The sequence below is a fragment of the Heliangelus exortis genome, chromosome 1, assembly GCF_036169615.1.
Source record: "Heliangelus exortis chromosome 1, bHelExo1.hap1, whole genome shotgun sequence".
Taxonomy (NCBI): domain Eukaryota; kingdom Metazoa; phylum Chordata; class Aves; order Apodiformes; family Trochilidae; genus Heliangelus; species Heliangelus exortis.
In genome coordinates this window covers 133,383,173-133,408,359 of record NC_092422.1, presented here as the reverse complement: position 1 = coordinate 133,408,359, position 25,187 = coordinate 133,383,173, and the positions used below count along the sequence as shown (strand labels likewise).

Genomic DNA, 25,187 nt, shown 5'->3' with positions numbered 1-25,187 from the left:
GCCGCGGTTTCCGCCCCATCATTTTCCGGTGTTTCGACTTCCTCCAGGGGTGGCGCTGACGGAGTCACGGTCGGCGTTCTCTCGGGCTCCCCCCCCTCGGAGGGTGGTGCTGAGGGGGGGGCGGTTGGCGCTCTCTCGGGCTCCTCCCCCTCGGAGGGGGGTGCCGACGGAGTCACGATCAGCGCTCCCCCGGGCTCCTCCCCCTCGAGGGGGGGTGCCGAGGGGGTCGCAGTGGGCATTTCCTTCGGGGGAAATACCTCGGTCTTTCGTAATGGGGCCGCGGCGGTGGCAATTGCCACTTCTATTTCGGCTTTCATAAGAACTAATAGATTGTAAATGACCCGCCAGGTGTTGTCCGCACCAACAATGTCGCCGTTGATCTCCCCATAGTGGAGACTTGCCAGCAGATCATGCACCTCCCCCCGGAGGTTCCAGGCGGTTTCGGGACCCGGGTAGCGGAAGGGTTCCTGCCTTTTCCCCTGGGCTACAATCTGCTCGGCAACGGCGGTGCCGGTAGGTTTGCTTACATAGGACCCCATCATCGGATTTACTGATGACGATGTCGAAGAGGAAAGGACTTCTCTTACCCGAATCTTTCGGGGTATCTAACGGTCTGTGGAGAAGGGTCACTTTCGGACGAAACGCTCGGGGAGACGGTTTAGACCGAAATTGTTGCTCGCATTCTCCACCAGATGTTGCGTGGGATGAGTCTCGCCGTGGGAGTCAGTCGAGCTAGTGCTGGCTCGGATAGCATCAGGAGCTAACTTTGATCCGTCCGGCTCTGGAATTCTGCCCCGAAACCACACCTCCCGAACCCGGGCATGCGCATCTGGGCTAGCCCCAGCTGGGCACAGGCGGGGGGGGGCACCGTCCGGGCACCTGCCGCCTACACAAGGGTACGAAGACTCCTAATCCTTATGTCTGTCATGTTTCTGAAGTCATTATCCAAGATTAGGAGAAAGTGGATTAGAAGCTTTGCAACATGGCACATGGGATAGAGCAATATATTTGTAACCTTTTGAGCTAAACAACTCTCCTGTGCTTCGTAAATGTTATTTTACTTGCAGAATAAAAAAATTTTAAGCTTGGATAAAAATAATTTAGTCTCTTTTGCAGATCACGCGAATCATATTTATGCCAAAGCAATCAGTGACCTCATGGTATGGGACAGGTTTGGTTAGTCATGCTTGACAGTCGTGTGCCCCAGCTATTTATATCAGAGAAACTGTTGAAGCAAGGCAAAATTGATTTCTAGCCTGCACAGCTTGATTTTATTTCCATGGAAACTCAGATAAGGAAGGATCATGTACCTCAATCTTAACTTGTCATGCAGTCACGTCACAGATGAGTTGTACGTCCACCTTAGAGAGTGTATGCTCACTACACTGTTCATGTATTCCACTCCTGTTTGCAGTAATCCAGAAATCAATGTAACACAAACACAGATAATATTCTGTTTTGAAAGTGCAAACTATGCTAGAGCAGATCTTTGAAAGCAATACAAGAGTCATACAGTGAAACACTAGTTTAAAATATTATATAAAATAAACCATAATGAATCAAACCCCCACAACCTGGAAAATTTCTGCTCTTCCTATAGGTTCTGTAAACTACAAGATGTTTCACAATCAGTGTTAGCCCTGGGAAAACTACTGTTTAAAAAGAGGAATTCCAATATAGTCTTTTTTTCTTCTCACCAGAGACACCAATTTTGTTATGATCATCATATGCAAATATGATATATCAAATATCTCACCTTGGCTCATCTGCTGTGCCATGGAGCTCAAGTATTAATATTAATTAATAGTAATTAATATTCACTGAATTTCAGGTTATTTTCTCCCTTTGACTCCTAATGCTTTTGATGCTATTACATGAGGCAACTGTCAAAAGGTTGATTATTTTATCATTTAGGTATAGCCTGTCACCACAATGGCAGCTTGCCCATTATCTGCATCAGTAGGGCCATACTGTACTAATTGCTCACTTCGGGACAGAATGTTGTGTTTAATATGTTTTAAGGTAGACATTACAAATGCAGGCAATTAATATTTGGCAAGTATTACTGCCAAAACCAATTTAAAAGCAAGAAGAAAAAGCATTAAATAGTCCAGTATTTAGAGTGACAGCTGTTTCCATTGTGAATTTACTTTGCCAAAATTTACCATAACCAACTGTAATTTCTTTATTAGTCAGCTTCTCAGGACCTCCCATAATCCCTACTGTCTGTTTGGATATGTGACAGTCACTGTCGAGTCTTTACTTTTCCATTAATCACCTAAAAACCCACCCTCAGTGCACAGTGCTCTGAGAAGCTCTGAGAGAGAGGCAGGGAGCGGCTCCTGAGGGGCGTGGCGGGAAGGCATCCAGAGCTGCTTCCAGACGGTTTCGAAGCCCGCATAAACAAGCACCAAGGTAAAAATCCCATAAATGCAAACAAGGATACTTTAGTGCAGCCTGGGGGCACTTAGAGGTTGGGTAGGGATAGCCCAGGGCGGCTGCGGTGCTGAGCATTAGGTTTCCGTGACAGACAGGTAGATTCCTGGGAGGACTGTACCTGAGCTTGAGCTTTCAAATTCCTGTACCGGTGGGTTGTGGAAGGGCTGTGGCCCTGGGCATTGGGTCCCCATGCGAGGCAGGGACTTCCCAGGTCGATGATTGCTGTGACCTAATGGTTCCCATGCTGTGCAAGAAAAATCGGGGGTGGGGTAATGGGGCTCTGAGCTTTTGGTTTCCATAATGGGGGGGAAGAGTCCAGGGCAACTGTGGAAAGACTGCAACCCTTAGTATTAAAATTTCGTGCCGAACAGGGACAGCCCAGAGTGGCTGCAGCCCTGAGGACTCAAATCCTGTGTCTAGTTCTGGGCCCCTTGCTTCAAGAAAGATAGAGATGATGGCGCAGGTCCAGAGGAGAGCAACAAAACATATGAAGGGGCTAGAAGGAAAGTCTTAAGAGGAGAAGCTGAGCAAACGGGTCGTTTACCCTAAAGAAGAGAGTCCTTAGCACTCTCTACAACTGCCTGAGGGGAATTTGTCATCAGGTGGGGGTCAGGCTCTTCTGCCAGGAAGTGACAGGATAAGAGGGCATGGCCTGAACCTGTGCCTAGGGAAGTTCAGGTTGGATATTAGGAAGCACTTCCTCACAGAAAGGGTGATCATTGCTCAGGGAGGTAGCGGAGTCACTGTGCCTGAGAGACTGGATGTGGCACTTAGCGCCATGGTATAGCTGATACGGTGGTGTTAGGTCACAGGCTGGACTTGCTGGTCTCAGAGGTAATTTCCAGCCTCAATGATTCTCTGAAATATTAAATGCCATGCCAGGCAGGGACAGTCCAGAGGGACTGTGGCCCTGAGAACTCAAATCTCGTGCCAGGCAGTGTAAGGGACCAAATGGAGCAACTGTTGTAATCCCCCTCATTGGATCCTCTGCACTCCAATAGAACTGGTTTGTAGGGAGCAGGAACCAAGTCTCCTGAATATATATAATAATCGAACCTGAACATATATAATAATCGAAGTATCTGCTTTTGTGCTTTTATTCCTTTGTGTATATATATGCAAATATATACACACACAAATCCATACTTGTGGGTGATTTGTTTTCCCTAGTAATTGCTCCAAAATAACCTTTTACCAATAGAGAAATAAAATTGCTATTTTGTTTGTACCTTGGGTTACTTTCTCCTTTATAACCCATTGTATTTCCAAAGACTGAGGCAAAGGATTCATTAAACACCTCAGCTTTTTCCTCATCCTTTGTCACTATGTTTCCTCCTGCATCCAGTAAGGGGATGAAGGGTCTTCCTGAGTGTTCTTTTGTTGTTAACATATTTATAGAAACTTGTCTTGTTGTCTTTCACTATAGAGGCCATAGTGGTCTTGTCTGAAGAAAGCATAATAATAAACCTGAAAAATAGCAAGTCATTTTATTCATTACTCAACGTTTAGGTCTCCTATGTATGTGTTTACAACAACAACGTGCATGTCTTTTACAGCAAAACTATGATTCAGTTATTGCTCTGAGTTTTAGAAAATAATTGATGTTACCAAAGTTCACAAAAGGCTAAACATGACTTGGTGTGAGGCATGTTATGCAATGCAAGATTCAGGACATCATATTTGATTTCATATGCTTCAGTGCATGGCATTAGGAATTAGTCTAATGTTCTTTCTTTAAATGCTTGTCTTCTCAATTAATTAAAAATTAATTAAAAATTTAGGTCTGCAGAAGTCTGGCACCTTCTTAAGCCCTCAGATTCTAATGAAGAGGGAGACCTGTACAACAGTCTATGTTGTTTTTTTTTCCTCTGCTGAGGGCCTTGAAAAGATTCTGTGACTACAGGAGATTCAGTGCAGTTTCTGAACTCACCTGAAGTGACACAAGCAATAAACTATTAGTCCTGTTCCCAGTGGATTTTTTTTTATGTATACCCTCAGAGGTACTGATAAGCACATCACAAATTTCACTTCAGAAGTTCACCTGTGTAACCACTTGTTTTTTATTCCCATTTGACTTGTTCTGAATTTAAAGGCTTTTAAAGAAAAAATAGGTGGTAAGTTGGACTGAAAAAAGCAGATAGCATTAAAGGGTTTGATTTTGGGGGGCAAGTAGTTTTAGACTGTTTTCCTCTAAATAGTCATATGATGAGGTACAATAACATTGAAATACTTTTGCAAAGCTGAATACTATCCTAAATCTGGGTTCTACCCTTGGACCACAAGGGTTTTGAAATCAAAACAGCAAAGAAAAAGCAGTATTGTGCTTCATAGGTTAAGCCCTAGGGACCTTGTATAAATACATAGATGCAATAATAAGCCTGAACTGGTATTTTCTGGTGATGTGGGCTAAAGATATTGGAGCAAGAGAGGAAGACACACTGGGGCAATAGTGAAAGCAAATAAATAAGAAACCATTTTTTTCCCAAATGCAGGAGAATGGAAACTTTCTTCACTTTTGAAGGTCAGGAGAGAAACTTTACAGGTGGTATGCCTTTTTTTTTAATAACTGCAAATGATAAAAGTTGTATTACTGGTTGCTGTGGCAGAGAAAGGGATGGCAGGCAGACTTTCAGGCCAGTTTGAATATTCATTTTCTATACACATTACACTACTGTATTCTGAGAGTATTTAGTACAGCTATCCTAAGGAGTGGACTTCTTAGGCACCCAAGTATTAATTTCTGTAACATTTTCTGCTGTGGCCTTTTTCTATAAATCCATGGAACCCTTCAGAAAGATGGGCTTGCTATATGAAGATCTTTGAATAATTCACTCCTTTGGTTCGCATGCTTTGCTAACTCACCATTTTTACAGTTACAGTTAAGGTCTTTTCTTTGCTTGCCATAGCTGAGACACAGCAATATTAACAAAAAACGTCCTATGGGCTCCCTTCTATTAATTTAATCCTTTTAACCAATAACATGATTAACTTTGCATTTGCCATTAATAGCACAGATACAAAATGCAGGCATCCTTAAAAACATTCTAATTTCACAGGCTCACAAGATTTTGTTTTGTTATTGTTTTTATTTCAGAAGTGGTTGCTGTAAGACCTATGGATTTAGTGTGGGAACAGTCTACAACTAACTCTCTGTTAGCTGTTTGTCATTTGAGTCTATATTAACGAAAAGACAAAGCTAGCTGATTTTCCCCAAGATGCAACTGAAGGGGAAAAACTGTCAAACACTATCTGTCTGCAGTTCAGCTGGAAAGAGCAGGAACACCTGCCTGGAGGGATAAAGCTGTGCAGCTCTCTGAATCTAAAAGATCAGAGTGCTCTTACTGAGATGCTTGAAACCTGTCAGGTGTGATTTGAAAAGACCTTTTCAAGCCTTCATTACAGTAGATATTTCTAAAAGCTGATCAGAGATGAAACTAGTATAAATTCAGGTGACCTATATGTAGAAAAAATTATGCTCAGAAATACCACAAAATAAATTTATGCCTGGGTATGCATGCTATCTGGACACATTTTCCAGAGCAGAACACTTCATTTTGAAGGAAAACAAACATAACTTTGTGTGTGAGGGTGCAGTTCATTTGCTGTTCCTTTTTGACTTTCCCTGCTTCTGCGACAAATTGAATCTCTGTATCTTGTATTTGAAATTGAATATATAACTTTTGCAGTTAAATGAGACAAAAGCCATGTATTCCTACTCAATCAAAACATCTCACAGCCAACATTAATCTTAATATTTTTAGAGCAATTTACTTAACAGTGGGTGTAGTCTTCAAAAGGTAATGCAGGGGATTTGTTTGTTTTGAGGTGTGGACTGGCTTTAAGGCAAGAGGCAGACTCATGTGCACAGAACCCCCTGTGGGTTCTAGATTCTCCAGGGATGGAGAATCCACCACCTCCCTGGGCAGCCCATTCCAATGCCTGATCACCCTCTCTGTAAAGAATTTCTTCCTAATATCCAACCTAAACCTCCCCTGTCAGAGCTTAAGTCCATGCCCTCTTGTCTTATTGATGGCTGTCTGGGAGAAGAGACCGACACCGCCCCCCCCGGCTACAACCTCCTTTCAGGGAGTTGTAGAGAGTGATGAGGTCTCCCCTGAGCCTCCTCTTCTTCAGACTGAACACCCCCTCACAGGACTTGTGCTGGATCCCTTCACACCCTCCTTGCTCTTCTCTGGACCTTCTCCAACACCTCAGTCTCATTCCTGAACTGGACACAGGACTCAAGGTGTGGCCTCACCAGTGCTGAATACAGGGGAAGAATCACTGCCCTAGACCTGTTGGCCACACTATTCCTGATGCAGGCCAGGAGGCCGTTGGCCTTATTGGCCACCTGGGCATGACTAGGCCCAGAGAGTTGTAGTCAAGAGATTTAAGTCCACTTGTCAGCTGGACACCAACGGTGTTTCCCAGGCCTTACTTTTGGGACCAATCCTGTTCAATATCTTTATTAATGATATAGATGAGGGGAATTGTGTGCTTCCTCAGCAAATTTGCAGATGTCACCAAGTTAAGTAGGAGAGTTGATCTGCTTTAAGGTAGGAAGGCTCTGCAGAGCGAGCTGGACAGATGGGCCAAGGCAAACTGTAAAAGGTTCATCAAGACCAAGTGCAGGGCCCTGCACGTTGGTCAAAACAACCCCAGGCAACACTTAGAAAGCTAGTGGCTAGAAAGCTGTCCAGCAGAAAGAATGGGTGCTTGTCAGCAGCCGGCTGAGTATGAGCCAGCAGTGTACCCAGGTGGTCAAGAAGGCCAACAGCATCCTGGCTTTTATCGGAGATACTGTGGCGAGCAGGAAAAGGGAAGTGATCATGACCCTGTGCTCGGCATTTGTGAATCTTCACCTCAAGTACTATGTTCAGTTATGGGCTCCTCAATATAGGAAAGACATTTTCTTGCTGGAGTTCAGAGAAGGACAACTAAGCTGTTGAAGGGTCTGGATAACAAGTTCTATGAGGAGTAGCTGAGGAAATTGTTAATATTTAGTTTGGAGGACAAGAGCCTGAGAGACCTTATTGCTCTGTACATCTACCTAAAAGGATGTTGTAGAGAGGTGGATGGTGCCTTCTTCTCTCAAGAAATTAATAATAGGACTAGAGGAAATGACCTGAAGCTGCACCAGGGAAGCTTTAGACTGGATATTATGAAGAATTTCTCTACTGAACTAGTAGGTGCTGGAATGGGCTGCCCAGGGAGGTAGTGAACTTGCCATCCCTGGAAGTATTAAAAAACCCTGTAGACGTGGCACTTTCAGATGTGGGCATGGCAGTACATATATATACTTCTGTTTATTTCTTTACTGGGGGGGGGGATATTAGCAGTTGGATGTGGTGATCTTAGAGGCCCTTTCCAACCATAACAATTCTGTCATTCTTTGAAAACAGGCATCTTAACAATCACTTGTGTGGAGTCGAGTCACATCTAGACTATCAGGTTTAGTCATCTGTGATTTTTGTTTTATGTAAACAATTACCTACTGGAGAAATCTCAGAATTTCTATGAAAATGCCAAAAAACTCCCAAACACGTACTCTATATGCCCCATCTGTATAGCGAGTTGCTGTTGACTTCAGGGAGGAAGATACATTTCAAAAAACTTTCAATTATTCTTTATTGAAGGGGTTGGTTGGAAAGCAATGAATAACGATGTCTGCAAACATAATTTTCAAATTTTATAGTTTAAAAAGTGATAAACAGCTTTTTGAATGCGGAGCAACTGGAAAAAATGTTTATGTTAGAAAATTTTAATGCCTTAAGCTGTTAAGGAGTCTAAGATTTTAGAAAGATTTGGAAAAACATATTTTGTCCGTTACTAATGAAGGTAAAATAAAAAATTATTCATCAAGTTTTGGTAGGGAAGAAGCTATAAAGAGAATAACTGACATCTTATCAACAATCATTTTGCCCAGCCTTTTCCTGTAGGATGTATTATCTTATATACAGGCCCTGGGGCCCAAATTTTCTTGATGCTTATAAGAAATTGCCTGTGGCAAGAATTAAATTAAACATGAATTCCTGAGTTTATCCATGTAGTTAAGTACTTTGCTTGTGAAGAATCACAAATACTCTTCACACTGGTAATAATAAGCAATAAGGTATGTATTAAAAAATCCAGCAGATTCATTAGATATGTTGTTGCACTCACTTGCCAAGAGAAGCCTAATTGGAGTTTACCCATGGGCTTACGTGCTGGCTTTACGGAAAGGTGAAAAATGACTGAAGAAGATATTAGACCTTTCTGGCAGCTGGCACCTGGGAGTTTTCTCCACTTCCAGCCCCTTTGTATGTTCCTGCCTTCCTGGAGCAGGACATGCAGTAGGTACCCAAGGGACCGATGGCCAAAAGGAGATAGCGATGGCTCAAATGGGGCTGAGGGGTGGACTGGAGGGAAGATGTGATCATAGGTGGACAGCACAGAGAGGGGGAGTGATGCAGTACAGCTGGTAACAGAGTCGCTGTTATGGCAGTGGTGGTGAGCAGAGAAGGGACAGCCCTTTTCAGGGGCTTACTGCAAGAAACATGATTAGAGCATATACTGCAGCAACTGATAAGCCTGTAGCTATGGCAGTGAGGTACTGCAGGCTGGAAAACACCCTATAGTAAAACTGGTCATAGAGCTGAGCTGCCATGACCCCTGTGTGCCCTTGGCTGGACCACTGCTGCCATCCACGCTTGTTAAATGAAAGATAGTGGGGAAAGCATGCTATAGCCAGCATGGAATCTTAATGTATAGCTGAAGGGACATTCTCATTTATTTAACTCTCTTTCCTTAAAAGAAAAAAAAAAAAAAAAAAAAAAAAATTTTTTTTCTTTTTAGCAGTGTAATTAGCAGATGGTTTTTTAAGATACCTTATTTCTCCTACTGAGGAGGAGTCTGAGAACAACAGCAAATAAAAGCCACTGAAGTTGTGGTCATAGGATGTGCATATGGTGAGTGATGAAAACTGCTTCGACCCGCCTTTCTTACATATCTCTCAGTTTACTTAATCTCCTAGAATACACAGGTCTTGCAAAGACTACAGCTTTAGTCAGTAGTCTTCAGCTAAAGATTATGATGATTTGGTGACACTGAACTTTTATTTAAGACAAGAACTAAGAATATATCTTCCCCCAAATATGCCAAAGAAGTTTGGAAACCAAATGGAAGAGATAAAAATACAACAATTTGTAGTGGCCTGCTCCTCTGAGAAAATAATTAGTTTTATGTTGCCATTTTAATTTTAATAAAATTACACTGGCTTTATTTTTCATAAACATTGGAAAGTTTGAATTGCTTATTTTTCCTGCAATTAATTTTATTTAGTTCTGATATTTTAATTTCTGTCATCCCTCCAGGTGCCTGGTGTTTTTTACCCTAATACAAGAATAATTCAATTTAACTGATGTTTTAATTTTAGTTTTCTAGTTGAGATAAAGTGTCTCATGATTTTGATTAAATGTTGACATGATGAAATAGCATGTCATAAAATACTTAGATGACTCACAGACCAAGTTAACTTGCTCTGTACTCACCTACTAGATTTTCCTGGTTGCTAAAATTCTGTTCCTGAATACGACCAGAACCTGTTTTATCAATCCTCTCTGAACCATTCCTCATCTGAAGCCTGAAGCCCACACTCTAGGTTTTTTTTTAATTGCGTATGTCCTCCGTATGCATGGTCTGTTAGTATTTTCAGCATATTGTCACCTGTTTTCACCCAAATAAGTAGATTAGGAAGAACACCAGTATTTATACACTCAGTGTTCTGACAAGAAGACCTGTCTCTTTAATACTTTTGGGGATCTAAAATGTTTTAGTGGCCCTTATCCTTTGCGGAGCAAAAGGAGATGAAAAATGAGTCTCCATTTCCTGTGGAGGCTTTTGGGCGTGACTACAATGTCAATAAGGTCAGATGTGCAATGGAATTAATTTTGTGCAGCTCCCACCATTCCCAGAACTACTAGTGGACAGATCAGCCAATATTTATGTTTACTTCTGCTTAGATAACATGAGCTTGCTCTTCATCTTGTACTGAGGTTTGGTGCCACTGCCACACTCACTTCACACTGAGTAAGCAGATAACAGAACTTTTTTCTGCTAGCAGTGCATCAATACAGCTGCATTTTCTCTTAATCCATCTTGTACTATCAGTATCTGAAGTAATCAGTGTACTTAGTGCTTTTGTGAAGGCACAGGTTTCAATGGGATAAACACATCAATGGGAATCTGCTTAGTGGAGCAGGTAGTGCTGAAGAGTAAATTCTGGTCTACCTAGAAATGGATGCTTCTGTACAGCAGAAGTAATATTTTAAGGGTCTTGTAGAAAATTCTCAAACATTTGAAAAAGATTAGGAAATATGATTAAGATTGTGATTAAAAAAGTGCAAAGAACATTTGAAAATATTTTCAGTAACTGGGAGGGGGGAGGAGTGGGTGGAATAAAGAAAGAGAATTATAGTATTATAGGTTATTGTATTAAAGCAACCTTCATTTTTAAAGCAATTTAGAGGAACATGTGACATAATTGACAGACACCAGGTGGCGCCACCTCATTAGAAATAATACTACGAAGCTTTGAAATTAAGCGTAGAATGTCATCTGATGGCCTGAGAGGATAAGGAACTCAACATGGCAGCAGTCTGAAAGTACTGGAGATATGCAGCTTCTGGTTTAAGACCCACATGGGACCAACTTGACCTGCTAATCCTCCTTGACAGATAAAGTTCCTCCCAAATTTACTATTTCACTATTATTATTTTAATACAGCTTTTATGGATCTGAGGACATCTCCTGAATGTAAATTATTCTTGTGCAATTCTATTGACTCACAAGAGAAACATTGAAGAATTGTCATGGTATAACGCTGGGCTGGCAATTAACCAAATGTCAGATGTTCTCTACTAATCTCTCTCCCCTCCCTGATAAACAAAGGAGAGAGAATACGGGAGAGACACTTATGGGTTGGAAACTAAACTACACAGCTTTAATGGAACACTAATGATAAATAGAAAAAATTATTACATATATATATATATAAATATACAGGAAAAAACAACACCACATTCCTCCCCGCTTTCACCCAATAACTCTCACGTCACTCCCAAGGCTGCAGGGCAGCCCTTGGGAAAGTCCAGGCTGGAGTCCTAGAGTCAGCAACAGTTGGGAGCTGGAGGCAGGAATACACAGATTCAGGCTGGCATGGATCAGGACCACAGGTAGACGAATGAATGAATAGAATCCTCCCAGGATGCCAAAGCAAACAGGGACATGTGAAGAAGGATGAAGGCGAAAGGCCAAAGAAAGGAAGAGGGTTTGACCCTCGTGATGCCTCAAATTTACACTGAGTATGACATATATGGGATGGAATACACTGGTCAATTTTAGTCATTTATCTTGTCCATTCTTCCCTAAAGGAGGGTTGCAGGTGTGACCCCTTTTACTCCCTTTGTCTTTCTGCAGCGTAAGATGTTCCTCAGAGCTGAGCAGTGTCCTTGGCTCTGCACATCAGTCTCTATCCATAACTATAAACACTGAGTGCTATCAGTCCCAGAAGCAGACAATGACTGAGAAACTTGCTGTTAATTTCAGCAAGTGCAGCTACTTACAAGAGACTTAGCTGAAAGCGAAAGTACAAGACAGAAAATTAGCTTTATCCTGGCCCAAACCAGGACAAGAATATGAAAAGCAGTAAAAGGTAAATAATTATTTTGATGCTTCAACAAAATATCAGCTTTTTTATATGTTTTGACATCAAGGACTACACAAAACATTTGACTATACAGCTTCTATCTATTCTGTTTGTTTCTTCTCATAGTGTAAGGGAAGGACAGGTGGGCAGCCATTGCAGCCCATTTTGTTATCATTGTGGTATACTTTGTGGTTTCGTTGCACAGATACTGAAAATCTAGGGAACAACATTAAGGCATTACCTTGCTAAAAGGGTTTTCCACTCAATGAAAGGAATGAACAGTCTCAAGGTAACACTATCTACAAATATGAGAATACTCTTTGAGTGAATGACTGAGTGATTGAAGACATGTATAGAGGAACAGATTAAGTACAAATTCAGTATGAATATTTCAAAACTGGTGACCTTCTACACGATGAGTTCATACCAGTTGATTTTTAAGGAATATATTTATGTATTAAGTAAATATGAAGAGGAAGAAGACTGAGAGGGGATCTGATTAATGAGTAGAAATATACTATTGTCCTGGTTTGGGCCAGGATAAAGGTGATTTTTCTGAGTTTCTTGTCGGTGGTTGAACTTGCTGGGATTGACAGCAAGTTTCTCAAATGGAGTATTCCATCCCATGTGCGTCATCCTCGGTATGGAGTTGGGGGATCTCGAGGACCGAGCCACACCCTTACCAGCTGATTGGCCTCACCTGAGATCATCAGCAGAAGTGCTGGGTACCACCCCCCTTAACAGCTAATTGGTCTCACCTGTGGCACTATAAAAGACCAGCAGAAGCTCCTGGCTGCTCCCTGGCTGGCTGCTGGTGGCCCTGCTTGCTACCCTGCCTGGCTGCCTCCCTTGCTGCCCTGCCTGGCTGCCCTGCTTGCTGCCTGGTTGCCTGCCTGCCTGCCTTCACCCGGCATCTTGGAAGGATCCCATCCAGTCCGTTTGCCCGCCTGCTGCCCTGCCTGCTGCCCAGTTGCTTGCCTGCCTGCCTTCACCCGGCCTGCGTGAGAATTGTTGGGGGAAAAGGGGGAAGGACTCTGATATTCATTCTCCTGTATATTTGTGTATATATATATATAGCATTTTTCTTTTCTTTTTTCCTATTTACCATTATTGTTTCATTAAAATTGATTGGTTTAGCCTCCAACCCATAAGTCTCTCTCCCTTATTCTCTCTCCTTTCTTATCAAGGAGGAGAGAGAAATTAATAGAGAGCATCTGTCACCCGGTTTAATTGCCGAGCCAGTGTTAAACCGTGACAACTATATATATTAAAATATATATATATTAAAAATATATATTAAAAATATATATTAAAAATATATATTAAAAATATATATATATATTTAATATATAAAATTTTCCAGGAATTACTCATCCAAATTAAGAATTTACTTCTTCAGAGGGATGTGTGGGAGAGCAAATGCGCTCCTCTCAGAGCAGAGAGACAGATATGACCTAAAAGAAAAAGAAACTAGAGAAATCAGATGGACCATTAAATTGAGTCATTCTGCATTCACTAAATTGAATCAGTTGCAGTCATCCTAAAATGTCCCTGTTCACTGTCGTGCAAGGAGCTGACCTTTAAACATGCCCTCTTGAGGACAATGTCTGGGATCTGAAATTAAGTGCCTCAAACCTGAACTGTGCGAATTTCTTGTTCTGGAAGTCTTTTGTGCTCAGAGGGCAAATGCAAATGCGAAAATCATTATTATAGAAAAATGACTGCCTATGACAGTTTCAAGGTACATGTATATGAATTAAATTATTTGTATTTCCCTCTCAGTTAGGATAAGTAATAAAACTAGTATGAAAGGCTATACTGTTCAAAGATATTCCAAGGGAAATTGCATGTACCTGAGTTACCGCTAGTGAGTGTAACACAGTTGCATGTACTAATTAATAATAAATGATGGCCATTTTAATGTCTGTTGCTTTTTTGTGAGCTGCCAGGGTTGTGCAGGGATTGCTTCTCTTCATAGCTTGGCCCCACATGGGTAGCCCACTCCTGCTGCCTTGGCAATTTCTTTGTTGTTTCCAGTGTCTGGGTTCCTCATTCCCTCACAGTGCTTTGTAAGATAGTTGGATTCATTATTGATCATATCATCCTAAGCAGCTTGCTAACTTAATGTCTGCAGCAGCTCTTCTGCTGCTAGGGAAAGTACTCAAGGCCCAAATAAAAAGGATTAATTTTGAAAAAAGGAGACTGGAGTATTTCTATTAATTGTTAGAAGAATAGTTTAGTGCTCTTAAACCAAATAAATATCTGTCAGGATTATGCGATGCCCACTCTTTTTCTGAGCACTGTCATACAGTTAAATTCAGGAAACTAATAATGTTTTGCTGTACCCCCGCAGACTAATCAGAAGTATCAGGGCTTTTATTTACTTCCCTTTACAAATAGTTTTGAATATGCTCTCACATGTAGGGTTTAAAGAGCAGACAAAGTAGATTTCTCATTTCTAATACTGAAAATAGAAGCTGAAATAGTATCAGAATTTTGACAGGCACATTCCAAGAGGAGGTCTCCCAAGCAATCTTTCTACATATGAAGAAGTCTCTGAGCTTAAGAAAATTTTAGGCTGACTACAAGAGGCATGATAACTGTGTGTTTTAACAGCTCAAACCCATCTGTTATTTTTCTGTCTGTGTTGGCTTTTTAAAGCTGCTGTTTCTGCCTGAGACCTGAAGAAGGGCATGTGCTCTTTCAACCGTTTCATTACTGCTCTGAGTACTTCAGTCATCTTATAAAAATTATTTTTGCCCTAAAAAAATGTAATCTTACCTCTGTAGACTATCATTGTCAGAAACACACCAGCTCTAACCTCTCTGCTGTTAATCCCTGTGCTGTGAGAGGTGCACCCGTTTCTTGAGCAGAACTTAAACAGTCTTCAGAAATCTGCTGAAAACATGACACAGTTTCCTAAAAACCTCAGTGAACTTTGCATTTCATAGGAGCAACTTCAACTTCAAATTCTGACATTTAAATTATAAAATAAATGTACAGTTGACTCTCATGAAGACAGGAAGATGGCTATAGGGTTGTGCTTATTCTAGAACATGGCAAACAGAAGGGTGAATTGTGGACTTCTGTACTTCTTGACACAGAAATGCTGAAAGATGGCTGAAAATATTTAAACCATCATATAGCACAAAATTAATATAAATTGCACTCTCCAGATGAGTGTGTGAATAGTTAGATGCTATAGAGGGTAACTCCACTGGACTACTTATGACAGAATAAATGATAGCATCAAGAAGTATTACAGCTCAGTGATACAAGTCATTGACTTAGACTTCTCCACTGAGGACGATTAAAGTGGCATTTAGCTCATCAATACAAATCTGCTCAGCTGCTCATAGAAAGAATAACATAATGGTAACAAAAAAGGGTTGCTGACTCCCAACCTGAGGAATAACAGTAGCATTTTGAATTTTGCAAAATAAAGGATATCACAATGAAAGATGAAACTACTGAGCTAATCCAATTTAATATACTGCACTCAGGTATGCTCTCTTGCCAATGGATCAGAGCACTGGAGTCTCATTCTTATGCATGGGTGAGGAAGTAAAAGTACTGCTACTGAAAACATCAATTTTGAAAAAGCCACCTATATAAAAATGTAATATAGGAGAAAATATATGAAAAGCAGGAGGGGTTTCTGTAGATTTTTCAGGTGTGGCAAGAAGTGTTGTTAGAACTTGTTTTGCTAGTAGATACATAAACAATGGATGCTGTATGTAATTAAACATAATTTCTACCTCTGCAGGAATAAATACAGTACAATTATCAATAATTCTGAATCAGCTGTATCTCCTCAGGAAAGGGACAGGTGTAAAATATTATTTCCAGTAACATCATTCAGTGGGAGTAGGAACTAAATTAAGCCTCAGACCTGATCAAATTTTTGTACAGGAAGGTTTGGATTAAGAAATGGCAATCATTGAGGGCACATTTTTTTTCACAGGAAAATTAGGTTATCTTACCCCTTCCCCATGGGATCAGAAATTTGAATATTGTTGCCTTTAAGAAAAATGAAAAAAAAGGTTCTTGCGCCTATCTGAGAACTCAGTTATTTTCCAGTAGGATCACTTTTGGATTCTAATACCTGATACATAATATGTAAATGTTTCAATTGAGATTTTCACATACTCTTCTTTTGGCATATTTGGTCTAATAAAAGAAGTTACTATCTTAAATAAAGTAAGTTACTTGGAGGAAGCTTTTCTTGAAGTCTGTAGATCTTGGGTTCGTTTCCTCTCTCTGAAGATATGGGTGAAGCTGTAAAGGTACACTGGAAGAAGCCCGAGACTGTTTGGTAACAGTAACCATCATAGAATCATAGAATCATAGAATCCTAGGGGTTGGAAGGGACCTCGAAAGATCATCTAGTCCAACCCCCCCTGCCAGAGCAGGGCCACCTAGAGTACATTGCCTAGGAACGTGTCCAGGCGGGTTTTGAATGTCTCCAGTGAAGGAGACTCCACAACCCCCCTGGGCAGCCTGTTCCAGGGCTCCGTCACCCTTACAGTAAAAAAATTTTTTCTGATATTCAACTTGAACCTCCTATGCTCCAATTTACACCCATTACCCCTTGTCCTATCACTGGTCACCACTGAGAAAAGCCTAACTCCATCTCCCTGACACTCACCCCTTACATATTTGAAAACATTGATGAGGTCACCTCTCAGTCTCCTTTTCTCCAAACTAAAGAGACCCAGCTCCCTCAGCCTTTCCTCATAAGGGAGATGTTCCACTCCCTTAATCATCTTAGTAGCTCTGCGCTGGACTCTTTCAAGCACTTCCCTGTCCTTCTTGAACTGAGGGGCCCAGAACTGGACACAATACTCCAGGTGCGGCCTCACCAATGCAGAATAGAGGGGGAGGAGAACCTCTCTTGACCTACTAACCACACCCTTTCTAATGCACCCCAGGATGCCGTTGGCCTTCTTGGCCACAAGGGCACATTGCTGGCTCATGGTCATCTTCTTGTCTACCAGGACCCCCAGGTCTCTTTCACCTGCACTGCTCTCCAGCAGGTCAGCCCCCAACCTATACTGGGACATCGTGTTGTTCTTCCCCAAATGCAAAACTCTACACTTCCCCTTGTTGAATTTCATCATGTTTCTCCCTGCCCAACTCTCCAGCCTGTCTAAGTCTCTCTGAATGGCAGCACAGCCTTCTGGTGTGTCAGCCACTCCTCCCAGCTTAGTGTCATCAGCAAACTTGCTGAGGGTACATTCTATACCCTCATCCAAGTTGTTGATGAAGATATTGAACAACACCGGTCCCAGTACCGACCCCTGAGGGACTCCACTAGTCACACACCTCCAACCAGATTCTGCCCCATTGACTACAACTCTCTGACTCCTTCCTTTCAACCAGTTCCTGATCCACCTCACTACCTGATCACCAAACCCATACTTGATCAACTTATCTACAAGGATGCTGTGAGAGACGGTGTCAAATGCTTTACTGAAATCAAGATAAACCACATCTACCGCTCTTCCATCATCTATCCACCTAGTAATTTCTTCATCGAAGGTTATGAGGTTAGTCAAACATGATTTACCCTTGATAAAACCATGCTGACTGCTCTTGATGACCCCCATGTCCTTGATATGCCTGGAGATAGTGACAAGAACAAGTTGTTCCATCACCTTTCCAGGGATGGAGGTGAGGCTGACCGGTCTATAGTTACCCGGGTCCTCCTTCTTGCCCTTCTTGTAGACTGGAGTGACATTTGCTATCCTCCAGTCCTCAGGCACCTCTCCTGTTACCCATGACTTACTGAAGATGATGGAGAGTGGCCTAGCAACGACCTCCGCCAGCTCCCTCAGCACCCTTGGATGCATTCCATCTGGACCCATCGACTTATGGATGTCCAGATTACTCAGCTGATCCCTAACCCAATCCTCATCTACTGTGTCAAACTCCTCATTTATCTTGACTACTTCTGGGGTTAAATGAATCTGGGGCTCATGCGGAAACCCTGCAGGAGTAAAGACAGAGGCAAAGAAGGCGTTCAGCACCTCTGCCTTCTTTATATCCTCTGTCACCAGGGCTCCCAGCTCATTCTTTAGTGGGCCAATATTGCCTCTAGTGTTAGTTTTGCTAGCTATGTATTTGAAAAAGCCCTTTCTATTATCCTTAACCTGACTTGCAAGGTTAAGTTCCAAGGAGGCCTTAGCTTTCCTAATTGCCTCCCTACATCCTCTGACAACAGTCCTATATTCCTCCCAAGTGACCAGCCCCCCCTTCCATGATCTGTAGATTTTCCTTTTCCACTTAAGTTTTCCCAGCAGTTCCTTTTTTAACCATGCTGGTCTCCTAGCTCCCTTACTAGATTTCCTAACCATAGGGATGCTCTGATCCTGTGCTTGCAAATAGTGGTTCTTGAATATTGACCAGCTATCTTGAGCCCCTTTATCTTCTAACACCCTGTCCCATGGGATTTCTCTTAACAGTTGATTGAGGAGGCCAAAGTTTGCCCTGTGGAAGTCCAGGATTCTGGTCCTACTGGGTATTCTGTTCCTTCCACACAGGATCCTGAACTCTACCATCTCATGATCACTGCAGCCACCACTGCTTCAACAAGGCCCTCCTTGTTGGTTAGTACAAGATCCAGCAGCGCTCCTCTTCTAGTCGGCTTGTCCACCATTTGCATTAAGAAGTTATCATCAATGCACTGGAGGAACCTCCTAGACTGTGAAAAGCTGGCTGTGTGAGTCAACCAGCAGATATCGGGGTAGTTAAAATCTCCCATGAGGACTAGGGACTGAAGTTGTGAGGCTGCTTTCAGCTGCCTGTAGAAGGCCTCATCAACCTCCTCGCCTTGATCAGGAGGTCTGTAGTAGACCCCCACAACTGTATCACCCACACCAGCCTGCCCCTTAATTCTTACCCACAGACTTTCAACTTGCCCCTCATCAGCCCCTGCACAAAACTCAACACATTCTAGTTGCTCTCTCACATAAAGAGCAACTCCACCACCTCGCTTCCCCGCCCTATCTTTCCGAAAAAGCACATAACCATCCATGGCCACATTCCAGTCATGTGACCTATCCCACCATGTCTCTGTTATCGCTACCAGATCATAACCCTTAGCCCGTACACTGACCTCTAACTCTTCTTGCTTATTCCCCATGCTGCATGCATTAGTATACAGACATTTCAGGAAACAAACAGAGCACACTGGTGGGACTAAATCCTCCCTAGACCACCTGCCTTCGGGCCCCGGTTCGTTCTTCTTGTGTTTGTCCCTAATAGACCCAGTTTTCTCCCCTTCCCCCTTCACATCTAGTTTAAAGCTCTCTCAATGAGCCCTGCTAAGTCCTGCCCCAAAAGCCTCTTCCCCCTCTGGGACAGGTGCATCCCACCTGCCACCACCAGGCCAGGTGTCTCATATAGCATCCCATGATCAAAAAAGCCAAAACCCTGTCTTTGGCACCAGTCCCTTAGCCACTCGTTGACCTGTAAACTCTTCCTATATACCTCCCCACCCATTCTCACAGGAGGGATGGAGGCAAACACTACTTGCGCTCCAGACCCCCTAACTAGCCGTCCCAGGGCCCTGAAGTCACTCTTCATTGCCCTTACATTTCTTGTGATGATTTCATCACTGCCAACCTGAAAAATCAGCAGTGGATAGTAATCAGAGGAACCCACAAGATTAGGGAGTTTCCTTTTAACATCTCTAATCCGAGCCCCAGGGAGGCAACAGACCTCCCTGTGGGATGGGTCCGGTCGACAGATGGGCCCTTCTGTCCCCCTCAGAAGGGAGTCACCCACCACAACTACTCTCCTTTCCTTCTTGATTGAAGAAGTCCTAAGGACACGGGGTGACTGACGAGTCCTAGGTGGTTCACTAGGTAAGTCCACCTCTGTAACTACATTTTCCTGTCCCTGAATTTCCAAGGCCTCATACCTATTCTTCAAGGGCAATTGGGAGGGTGGAGGGGGTTGGGAGGATTTTTTCGTGCCCTTCCGAGGCCAGACCTCCTTCCATTCATTCATATCTCTTAAGTCCTCTCCTTCTGTCTGGTGACAGGAGGGTGGGGGATCCATCACTTCCTCAACCTCTCCCATCTGCCCCTGCCTCAGGGTGTGATTCCACCAGTCTATTTCCCTCTCACATTCTCTAATGGTTCTCAGTCTCTCCACCTCCTCTGTCAGTTTAACCACCTGCCTGAGGAGATCATTTACTTGCTCACACCGCACACATGCGGAGTCCCTGGTTCCATTTGATACCAGTGCCAGGCACAGGCATTCACTGCAGCCAGAGACCTGCACTGCTGCATGCCTGCTTGGGAGCTCCGTCTGAGTCCCCACATTCTTTTTCACTATGGTTTTTGGCCGCGTTGTGACCATGATGTATCTAGCTACTAGTTGCTCCCTGCCTGCCCTCGCGCCTGCCTCGTGCCTGCCCTCTGGAAGCTAGCTGCTGCTCTCTGCTCTGTGCTGCCGCGTGGTCAGAGGAGGCTGCCAAATGGCCGCTTTTTAAACCTTGCCGCCCTTCACAGCCCCGCCTCCTGCCACGTCAGCCTTCCTTATCCTCGCAGGATTCCGGCTCAGACTCGGGTCTCCTCGCTCTGCCCTGGCTTCACCGTCTCTGGGAAGCCCAACTCCTTCTCAAATCCTCTGCAATTTAAAGGCACAGCTCACACTGGTACCGGTGCCGCTGCCGCTCTCTGCTCTGCGCTGCCGCGTGCTCGTGTTACTGCAAATGATGTCACTCGTATGAGTGGAATTCGTGACCTGATACCAGGTTCTGTTATTGATGCTACAATGTTCAATCCTTGTGGGTATTCAATGAATGGGATGAAATCGGATGGAACTTACTGGACTATTCACATCACTCCAGAACCAGAGTTTTCTTATGTTAGTTTCGAAACAAACATAAGTCAAACCTCATATGATGACCTGATTAGAAAAGTTGTAGAGGTTTTCAAGCCAGGAAAATTTGTGACAACCCTCTTTGTTAATCAGAGCTCTAAATGTCGTACAGTGTTTTCTTCTGCCCAGAAGATTGAGGGGTTTAAACATCTTGATCACCAGATTGCCCAATTCAGTGATTATAATTTCGTTTTTACCAGTTTCACAAAGAATTGCCAGCAACAGCACAGTTGATTAAGAATGAAGAAAAAGCACAAAAAGAAATCCCATAGAGAAGGTGGTGGTTGCTTTCTAGTTGATGATTCAGGGGGCCATGCTTTCCACTCCCACCACCTTGTAGTTGTGGAAAGCCCTAGGTGTAATCATAGTATAACCATTTTGAATTGTATGCATTATTATATCAAGGAGTTAGATATCTTGCATGAATGCTCTCTTCTGTGTTTAGGTACTCTATGCCGCTCTTGCTGTGAAATTGAAGTGCATGTAATCATGCCCTTGTTCATCTTGATAGAGCAAGTACAGTGAGTTACCACATCTCAACTCACAGGTACATAAACTAGACTCATGGTGCAAAATTTGTAGCTAGAACTGTTACAAGATTGCATTACTTTTGAATGGTTTTAGCTGAAGTATTATGATTGGGTTTTGTTGGTGTAACTCTACATAAATTTTCACACATCTATTCCCTTATCTTAACTTTCTATTTGTCAGTCATTCTTGAAGAACTGATTTACCAGATTCCTCAGATCCATCACTTCACTACATATCCTCATCTATTTTCCTAGACTGAAATGATGCCAAGTTTTAATTAATATTAAAATATAATTTCTTTCTAAGACAGCCATACCATTGAAAACACAATATTTTATTTAATGGAAAAGCTACCTAGTGGGCAGAACTGGCTCACCTGAGGGCTGTGCGACCATTCAGCAAGATTTGGACAGACAAGAGATCTGGGCCAGGAGGAACTTAATGTGGTTCAACAAGAACAAGTGCAGTGACCTGCATCTGGGAAGGAATAACAAAATGCACCAGTACAGGCTAGGAGGTGATCTGCTAGACAGCAGCCCCATGGAGAAGCACCTTGGTTGGAGTCTTCGTGAATAACAAGTAATCCATGGGACAGCAATATGCTGTCGACCAGTGGTATTCTGGCATGCATTAAGAAGAATGCATCCAGCAGACTGAGGGAGGTTCTCCCTTTCTACTCTATACTAGTGAGACCTCACCTAGAGTATTTTATCCAGTTCTGGGCCCTTCAGAGACCCTCAAGAGGGACAGGGATTTAGTTGTAAGAGTACGATGGAGGGCTATGAGGATGATTAAGGGACTGGAACACCTTCTTTATGAAGAAAGGCTAAGGGGATCTGATTAATGAGTAGAAATATATGAGGGCTGGGCATCAAAAAGGAAGGGACAACTTCTCACTTGTGTCCTGTGATAGGATGAGGGACAATGGATCTAAGATAAGGAACAGGTTCCACCTCAACATGTGGAAGAATTTCTTTACTGTAGGGGTTACTGAGCCCTGGAACCGTCAGAGAGGATGTGGAGTCTCCTTCTCTGGAGACTTCCAAGACCTGTCTGGATGCATTTATGAGTGACCTTCCCTAGTCTTTGTCCTGTTCCGGCAGGGTGGTTGGACTTGATGATCTTCAGAAGTCCCAACCCCTGACATTCTGTGATTCTCAGAAAATTACAGAATGGAAAGTGACACATTTCATCTTACACCTGGAATTGAAATACTCTAGAAAAAAAGAGGGCAGAAAAGAATGACAAAATGCACTTTTCAGAGTGAAGCTTTAAAATTTCAAAGCTATTTCATTATAATTTTTAGTCTATTAATTTCTTATTTGGATTGTATCTCACCTTATATTTAGTGTTCTTGGCATTGAGTGGAAGCAGAAAATTTTGTAGGGCTTTTTCAGTTATAGTTTAGGGCTGTTTGAAGCATATTTCGGAAGATGGAGGATATTTTTAGGACCTATAAACATTTTATGGATAAGAATATACTACCTAATATATCTTAACTGAATATTAATATGTGTAACTGAAAAAAACCTAGTCCTTAAAAATTCATTAAATGAGCAAGAGACCCAAATAGTAATTGTAATTTGACATTAGATCTGTCTCTGCATCCTGAGCTGCTTTATTGCCTACTTCTTCATACTTTCTCCCAAGAAGGCAGAAGCATTAGTTTCTTATTTGACAGACAGCCTCTCTGGTGTTTATTGCAAGCATATTTAATTGAGGAGTGAATAAAAAAGTAGAGTCAGGGAATTTATGGGTTGATCTCTGATTTGTAATTTCATATTAGTAAAACATAACATTGCAATATAAAAAAGTCATAAGACTTCAGGCATTTTTCTACCATTATATAAGGGCAATCACAGTAAAGAAATACGGAAATTCACCAGAGCATGCAAGTCTTTTGAAAAAATATTAATACAATTCCCATCTGTCCCTTATCCCTCTTTTTATTGGAAAAATAAATCCAAAGGTACATCCTGTCATTCAATTACATGCCTGGCAAAGGACCGGTTCAGTGGCCAGCTAATATTTATCCTGTCTTATTTAGTAGAGTATGCAGTTAACAATGTAAAGCAGTGAAATCCTGTGGAAAAGTACCCCACATTGTAGGAGGTGACTCCAGAGAGATGGAGTTAGAGCTCCAGATCTGTAGTGCAAGATTACTCAATTACATGTACCATCATGCTAACTTTCATAAAAAGCAAGGAGCAATGAAAAACGTACTTCAGTTTAATTTTAATATTTTGCCATGTTAATTTCAATGTATAGGACTAATTCATGATCTTTTTACCGCTGAGGGGCCATCTTTTTTTTTTTCTAATTCTAGAAAATAAACACAAAAGCTAAATTAGTAATTCTTGCTTAATTGTAAAGCAGACATGAATGCATGGAAATGAGACTTTCAAAGTAATAGTTATGTAAGCTTTGAAAGCCAAAGTTAAGTCCTAGCTAAATGCAACTTTTTCTCTCAGTAGACTCATAACATGAAATAAAAAAACAGGGTTTTATCCATAGTGGGCTTATATTCTGAACAGAGATGTTTTCATCTAACTTCAGTGGAAAATTATAAATTTTATTTGAAAACAAGTAATTTCAATGAGAATTACATTCTAATGTCTCTCATTTCTCTATAATTTTCAAATTGGATATACTATAATGTAAGTTGTTTGTATCACTTTACTTACAGGATAAATTTGAATTTCTGTATCACCATTAGTTAGGACTGTCACCAACGTGACCAAAAAAGGTAAAGTTACCAAGGAAAATTTACAGTCCTGAGGACTGTTTTCTTTTAATGTAAGCAAGTAATTCCCTTATGTTGTTAGAAAATAAGTTTTCCTTATCTTGTTATTTCCCTTTGCCTTATCTTGTTAGAAAATAAGTTTTATGGGGTTTATGACAAATAAATGAAACACCCTTCAATATAAATAATCAAATGGGTGTTTTGGGGGCATCATTAAAGATGAACAAATAGTATGTGATTAGTTTAAGTTGAGGAACTTGAATTAATCATATAGAAATATGCTAGGAAATGAAAAAAAATTACTGTAGCCTGAAGAATAACTGCATCTGTCTCATTATTAGCAACTTTAGATAAAGTATTTCAGTGAGATACTTGAAAAGTACTTGAAAGCATTAATTTACTTAGTTGTGTGACATTTTACTGCTGAAGCAACTAGGAAAAACAAATGTTTTGCCTTTACCAAATGAGCAACTCTAAAATTTTGATTACTTTTGCAAAATTTTCCTGCAATCAGCAACTATTTTTGATTTAATATAAGGCTCTTTCATTGGAGCAATATATTGAAAAAGCCCATGAGGTATATGTATCAGCTCTCAAAATACAGAATTTGTTCTGTTTGCAAACTACATTCTGCTTTAACATTGTTTTTTCCAGGTGAAAAATTAACTTTTGTGCTCCTCTATTCTTGCAGGAAGTTAAGATGTAGGATGCTATTAAAAATGAGGAATACATACATGTTTACATTAGTTTTAGCTTCCAGAAGCAATACGCTCTTGTAAAAAGCCCCAAAACAAGTCCTGGCGATGCAGCAGTGGATGAAATACTTCAAACACAATCTGTCATACATTTACAAACAAGATCCACTAGATGGCATAAGGAAACAATTTTCAGTGAAGC

General features: G+C 41.7%; 1 pseudogene across 1 annotated transcript; it reads left to right on the top strand.

Annotated features, from left to right (window-relative positions):
* The first annotated feature begins 559 nt into the window (after nucleotides 1–559).
* On the top strand, nucleotides 560–21,257 carry LOC139793444 (S-adenosylmethionine decarboxylase proenzyme pseudogene; annotated as a pseudogene). Its single transcript, XR_011724613.1, has 3 exons — nucleotides 560–601; nucleotides 10,254–10,343; nucleotides 20,597–21,257. The product of XR_011724613.1 is annotated as an S-adenosylmethionine decarboxylase proenzyme pseudogene (transcript).
* The last annotated feature ends 3,930 nt before the right edge of the window (nucleotides 21,258–25,187 follow it).